The sequence below is a fragment of the Oryx dammah genome, unplaced genomic scaffold (genome assembly GCF_014754425.2).
Source record: "Oryx dammah isolate SB20612 unplaced genomic scaffold, SCBI_Odam_1.1 HiC_scaffold_29, whole genome shotgun sequence".
In the NCBI taxonomy this organism is placed as follows: domain Eukaryota; kingdom Metazoa; phylum Chordata; class Mammalia; order Artiodactyla; family Bovidae; genus Oryx; species Oryx dammah.
The window spans coordinates 59,626,257-59,632,831 of NW_024070213.1; the positions used below are offsets into that span (position 1 = coordinate 59,626,257).

At 37.0% G+C, this 6,575-nt stretch overlaps 1 pseudogene; it reads right to left on the reverse strand.

Annotated features, from left to right (window-relative positions):
* Positions 1-5,178: 5,178 nt before the first annotated feature.
* On the reverse strand, positions 5,179-6,116 carry LOC120857387 (annotated as a pseudogene).
* Between the last annotated feature and the right edge of the window lie 459 nt (positions 6,117-6,575).

Here is a 6,575-nt window from a genome sequence, read left to right on the forward strand (position 1 = left end):
TGAATCCCAGCACTCCAGGCCTCCCTGTCCATCACTAACTCCCGGAGTCACTCAAACTCATGTCCATCAAGTCAGTGATGTCATCCAACCATCTCATCCTCTGTCATCCCCTTCTCCTCCTGCCCCCAGTGCCTCCCAGCATCAGAGTCTTTTCCAATGAGTCAACTCTTCGCATGAGTTGGCCAAAGTACTGGAGTTCCGGCTTTAACGTCATTCCTTCCAAAGAAATCCCAGGGTTGATCTCCTTCAGAATGGACTGGTTGGATCTCCTTGCAGTCCAAGGGACTCTCAAGAGTCTTCTCCAACACCACAGTTCAAAAGCATCAGTTCTTCAGCACTCAGCTTTCTTCACAGTCCAACCCTCACATCCATACATGACTACTGGAAAAACCATAGCCTTGACTCGACGGACCTTCGTTGGCAAAGTAATATCTCTGCTTTTGAAAATGCTGTCTAGGTTGGTCATAACTTTTCTTCCAAGGAGTAAGCATCTTTTAATTTCATGGCTGCAGTCACCATCTGCAGTGATCTTAGAGCCCCCAAAAATAAAGTCTGACACTGTTTCCACTGTTTCCCCATCTATTTGCCGTGAAGAAATGGGACCGGATGCCATCATCTTTGTTTTCTGAATGGTGAACTTTAAGCCAACTTTTTCACTCTCCTCTTTCACTTTCATCAAGAGACTTTTTAGTTCTTCACTTTCTGCCATAAGGGTGGTGTCATTTGCATATCTGTGTTTATTGATATTTCTCCCAGCAATCTTGATTCCAGCTTGTGCTTCTTCCAGCCCAGCGTTTCTCACGATGTACTCTGCATACAAGTTAAATAAGCAGGGTGACAATACACAGCCTTGACATACTCCTTTTCCTATTTGGAACCAGATTGTTATTCCATGTCCAGTTCTAACTAGTCCATAGGAAAGCAATATAGGGATTTGGGGTTATGTTTGCATAACATTAAAGTTAGTCTCAAATGTCAGTGCAGTTTTTTTCTGATTAACTTTAACAGAAAGAAAAAAAAAAAACCCTTCTTTCTAAATGCTATTTAAAACAGTTTTGTTATTTACTTATTAAACTTATGTTGACATATTATTTAAAATAGTTTTAAAATTATAACTTTTTCTTGGTCTATAAGGCAAAAATAAAATTCACTCTTTGATTATTTCTTTTTTTTTAATTTATTTATTTTTTATTTTACTTTACAATTCTGTATTGGTTTTGCCATACATTGACATGAATCCACCATGGGTGTACATGCGTTCCCAAACATGAACCCCCCTCCCACCCCTCTCCCCACAACATCTCTCTGGCTCATCCCCGTGTACCAGCCCCAAGCGTGCCGTATCCTGCATTGGACATAGACTGGCAATTCGATTCTTACACGATATTATACATGTTTCAATGCCATTCTCCCAAATCATCTCACCCTCTCCCTCTCCCTCTGAGTCCAAAAGACCACTATACACATCTGTGTCTTTTTTGCTGTCCTGCATACAGGGTCATCATTGCCATCTTTCTAAATTCCATATATATGTGTTAGTATACTGTATTGGTGTTTTTCTTTCTGGCTTAATTCACTCTGTATAATCGGCTCCAGTTTCATCCATCTCATCAGAACTGATTCAAATGTATTCTTTTTAACGGCTGAGTAATACTCCATTGTGTATATGTACCACTGCTTTCTTATCCATTCATCTGCTGATGGACATCTAGGTTGTTTCCATGTCCTGGCTATTATAAACAGTGCTGCAATGAACATTGGGGTACATGTGTCTCTTTCTATTCTGGTTTCTTCAGTGTGTATACCCAGCAGTGGGATTGCTGGGTCATAAGGCAGTTCTATTTGCAATTTTTTAAGGAATCTCCACACTGTTCTCCATAGTGGCTGTACTAGTTTGCATTCCCACCAACAGTGTAGGAGGGTTCCCTTCTCTCCACACCCTCTCCAGCATTTATTGCTTGCAGATTTTTGGATCGCAGACATTCTGACTGGTGTGAAGTGGTACCTCATTGTGGTTTTGATTTGCATTTCTCTAATAATGAGTGATGTTGAGCATCTTTTCATGTGTTTGTTAGCCATCCGTATGTCTTCTTTGGAGAAATGTCTATTTAGTTCTTTGGCCCATTTTTTGATTAGGTCATTTATTTTTCTGGAATTGAGCTGCATGAGTTGCTTGTATATTTTTGAGATTAGTTGTTTGTCAGTTGCTTCATTTGCTATTATTTTCTCCCATTCGGAAGGGTGTCTTTTCACTTTGCTTATATTTTTTCTATCAGCTTTGGATGAACAGTGACTGTGCCCTTGGCAATAAGATGCTGATGAGGACACAATGTTTAAAATAAAATTTACCAACATGGCTGGAAATCTAGTCATAAAAGCTGCTGTAAGATAATCATAGGATACAGTAGGAAGAGTTACAGGAAAGGTTAACTCCATCTTGAAGTATTAGACATGGATTCCTGGTAATGATCGCTAAATAAAAACTCAGAAAAGAGAAAGAGGAGACTGGAGAGAGTTCAACTAGAGACATCGTTAAGGAGAGAAGGACTAGCACATGGGAATTTCCACAGGGAAGTTAAGCATGGGCTTTTGTGAAAACCTACAACTAGATAAGTTAGATGGAAAAAAAAGGAGACATAAATTAGCTGCCTGATGCTGTAGACTGACCTGTTTATCATTAAGGTGTATTATCTCTTGATAGCGTCCAGAATCATTATACTGGTGGGATAGGGCCAGAAGTTAGGTAAATTCTATGATTTGCTACTGGAAATATCAGAAAGATTCTCATACACTTAAATTTTATGATGAGGCCAAAAGAGACTAATTGATAGGATTAAAGTTAAAGTAGTAATTTGATAGTGAATATATATAAGAATATATACATATATAAATATCTTGTCCCTCATCAAGCATTTACCTGTTAGCTTTCACATTTATTGAGATTTTCTAACTCCATGATTATGTCTATGCTTTTTAGTTCATACATGACTATGAACTAGTTTTCCTCTATATATTCATTCACTTTTTTATATTTATGATTCATTTTTACATCAAGTATTTTTATCTTATTCTATGAATAATAAAACACTGCTTTATTTATCATATGATTCTCAATTCATCTGGATTGTATGTATTCATTCCTAGATGTGCTCAACTGGAACCCTTTTAAACGTGGGCTTTCCATTTCTCTCCCTTGAATCTTGGCTGGTCCTGTGACTAGTCTGGTGAATAGAATGTGGTAGAAAGACATTGAGTCTAAGACTCTGGATTCTTGCATGATTCTGTTCTCTTCCTTGGAGCCCCATGATCTTCCCAAAACACTATCTAGAGAATAAAGTACCATCTAGAAGAGATCTCAGTTATCCTGGCAAGGAGTCATTAAACTACTAAAATTGTGAAAGAAGCCAAACTAGATAAGAAGACTCAGGCATCCTTACAGACAACCCTATGAACCCAGCCAAGACCAGCTGATGTCTGCTAAAATCGGCAGAAACACCCAGTGACACAGAAATTCAAGTTTAAAACCACTGATCTGGGAATGGTTTGTTATTTCATAGTAAATAACTGCAGAATGTGACAGGTGCACATGTGAGGGACTCCAAACAGACAGCTAGGAAAGGGTGCAGGGAAGGAGATCTTTGTAAGAGGAGACACCTAGAACACAGGTCTAGCAATGAAAGTCAAAAACATTCCAGTCTGGACCATTGAAGTTTTTGGTGAGAAATGCAAAATTTTGGGGGTGGGTGGTGGGAGGGGGGTTCAGGATTGGGAACTCATGTACACCCGTGGCTGATTCATGTCAATGTATGGCAAAACCAATACAGTATTGTAAAGCAAAATAGAGTAAAAATAAAAATTTTTTTAAGATGCAGGATATGACACGCTTGGGACTGACGCGCGGGGATGACCCAGCGAGATGTTGTGGGGAGGGGGGTGGGAGGGGGGTTCATGTTTGGGAACGCATGTACACCTGTGGTGGATTCATGTCAATCTATGCCAAAACCAATACAGAATTGTAAAGTAAAAATTAAAAATAAATAAATAAATAAATTTAAAAAAAATAAAAAATAAAAATAAAGACACTGGCTAGAAGGAAAGAAAGTGATGTTGCCTACTCCACCAAATAAAGATTTTAACAAAAAATAAATAAAAAATAAAAGAAAAAAGAAAACTAAAAAATAAAAACAAAAAACAAACAAAAAATAACCAAATGTAACACATCTTTCTTTGAGAAATAATAGTGAAGATTATACCTTCCGTTTTTTCAATGTTAAAGATGATCTTTGAGGAGACAATATGCCTTCATATTGGATTCCTTGTCTATAGCCCAAGGCTTCCTTGTATTTTGCTGGTTTAATTTCCTTTAAGTCTAGAACTTTATTTTGCTGAGATTTATTGGCTCCTGTTGGTTTAATTTAACCATATTTATGACTTGCATTGTATTATGTATTCAGCATTAGACTTTCTTTATGAACATAAAGATGACTTTATTGCCTCAGCCGAGTTTATCAGATCACTGCTACCTGGATGATGAATTAATGTAGAGGCCGTGTTCTTCACTTTAGAGAGAATTTAGTGAGTCTAAACTTTAAATCTTTGGGCTTTTATGTTTCTTTTACAGGGTAGATGTGAATCTCCAGGTTTCTAAACTCATACATTTTCCCCTTCTGTATTAAAACCCGTTCCTTTTTGCTCAAATTAACTCATTATTGTTTTCAATAATTAATCCCTGCTTAAGAAGAGTGATTAAAATCATATATATGTCTTTTGAATGTCTGTACTAGAAAAAAACAATGAATACTATCACTCTATTATTTTCCTATCAATTCAAGAATCCACTATTTTTTTCACATAAGATTTAATAGTTCTCTAATTGATCAGAACCAAGATAGAGTTTAGGAAAGCCCATATTCCTAAAAATCTAATTTTATGTTCTCTTGATATGATCTATCATCTTGAAGAAAGGTTATTTTCAACAAGGGCTGAAATGACCTAACATGCTTATTTTAACAAGCTTTGAAATGATTATTTGGGGTCTGAGATTCAGTAATAACTATAAAAGCATGTTAACATTTCTAGACAATAGACCAAAGTACAATAGTTAAGAAATGAAGATTGTGACCTTAAGGCCCACTGCTCTTTTTAAATTTATATTTTATGCTTTGCTTCAACATTTGTTTACTTCTTTGACATCAATGAAATTCTGTTGATTAAATCTGTAAAAGTGTTTCACTTGCTTGTTCCTCAGTGTATAAATGAATGGGTTTAATGGGGGCAAATGAAGTAGTAAGCGCTGACACACACTTCTTAATTGTCACTTCATCCTTTGCTGAAGGTTTGACATAGGTGAAGATACAACTGCCATAGGTGATAAAAAACCACACTCATGGGAGAAGAACAGGTAGAAAAGGCAGAAAAGGCCTTCATCTTTTGCTGGGTGGAAGGGAAGTTTATGATGGTCCTGGTGATGTGCATATAAGATATAACTACACACAGAAATCTCAAGATGTCAGTCAACACAGCAAGGACAACAGCCTTCTGTTCTATGAACCATGTGTCTGAACAAGAGATCTTTAGCACAGGAGAAGCATCACAGATAAAATGATCAATGACATGGTAGTCACAGAATTTCAGATTTAAGCCCAGGCAGAGTGGTGGAAATATGACCAGACAACCTGCTATCCAACAGCAAAAAACAAATCTTCTACAGACTGCTGCTCATGATGGCTGCATAATGTAAGGATTTTCAGATGGCCACATAGCGGTCATAGGACATGATGGCCAGGAGAAACAATTCTGTTGCTCCAAAAAGAATGACAAAAAGTAGTTGAGCAGCACAAGCATTATAGGAAATAGTCTTGTCCCCATTTGATAAGCTGTATAAGAATCTGTGAATAAGGCCGTAGTTAATAAGATTTCTAAAAAGAATAAGCATTTGAGGAAAAACTACATGGCAGTTTTAAGGCGAGAATCTACTAAAGGGAGTATAAGGATGGTCAGGCTCCCAGTACACTCAATGTATAGAAAACAAACAGAAACATAAAAATCAGAACCTGCGTTGAAGGATCATCTGTCAGTCCCAGGAGTGTGAATGTAGATATTATACAGTTTCTCATTGCTGACTTGTGCTTCTTCTCAAACTCCTCAGAAATTCAAGTGACATTGAACTGAGAAAACCTATATAAAATCATGAAGCCGTGGCCACTGGTTAAAATAAAATCCAATCAAGTCAATGAGTAGTCATTTTCTTCTTTGACATGACAGTGACCTGCCAAAACTTTGGAATTCTCAGTTTTTTTGATGTGCATTAAAGAAATCCTCCAGACCATGTTTTTCTGGAATAAGTTTGCACTAGAGTCCATATTTTCATACCCCCCTCTAATCTGTATTTTTCAATTAATCTAAACTCTGTGCTCTATTGTCTGAAATGTATTTAGCTATATAATTAGAAAGGATCATCCATATGATATGATTTTGTGGGTTTTCTAACGATCTTTTCCTCTGAATAATTCTTCACTACTCACAGATTCAAATGAGCTTGCAAGCTGCTTAAAGTGTGGGTCCCTGTTAAATGC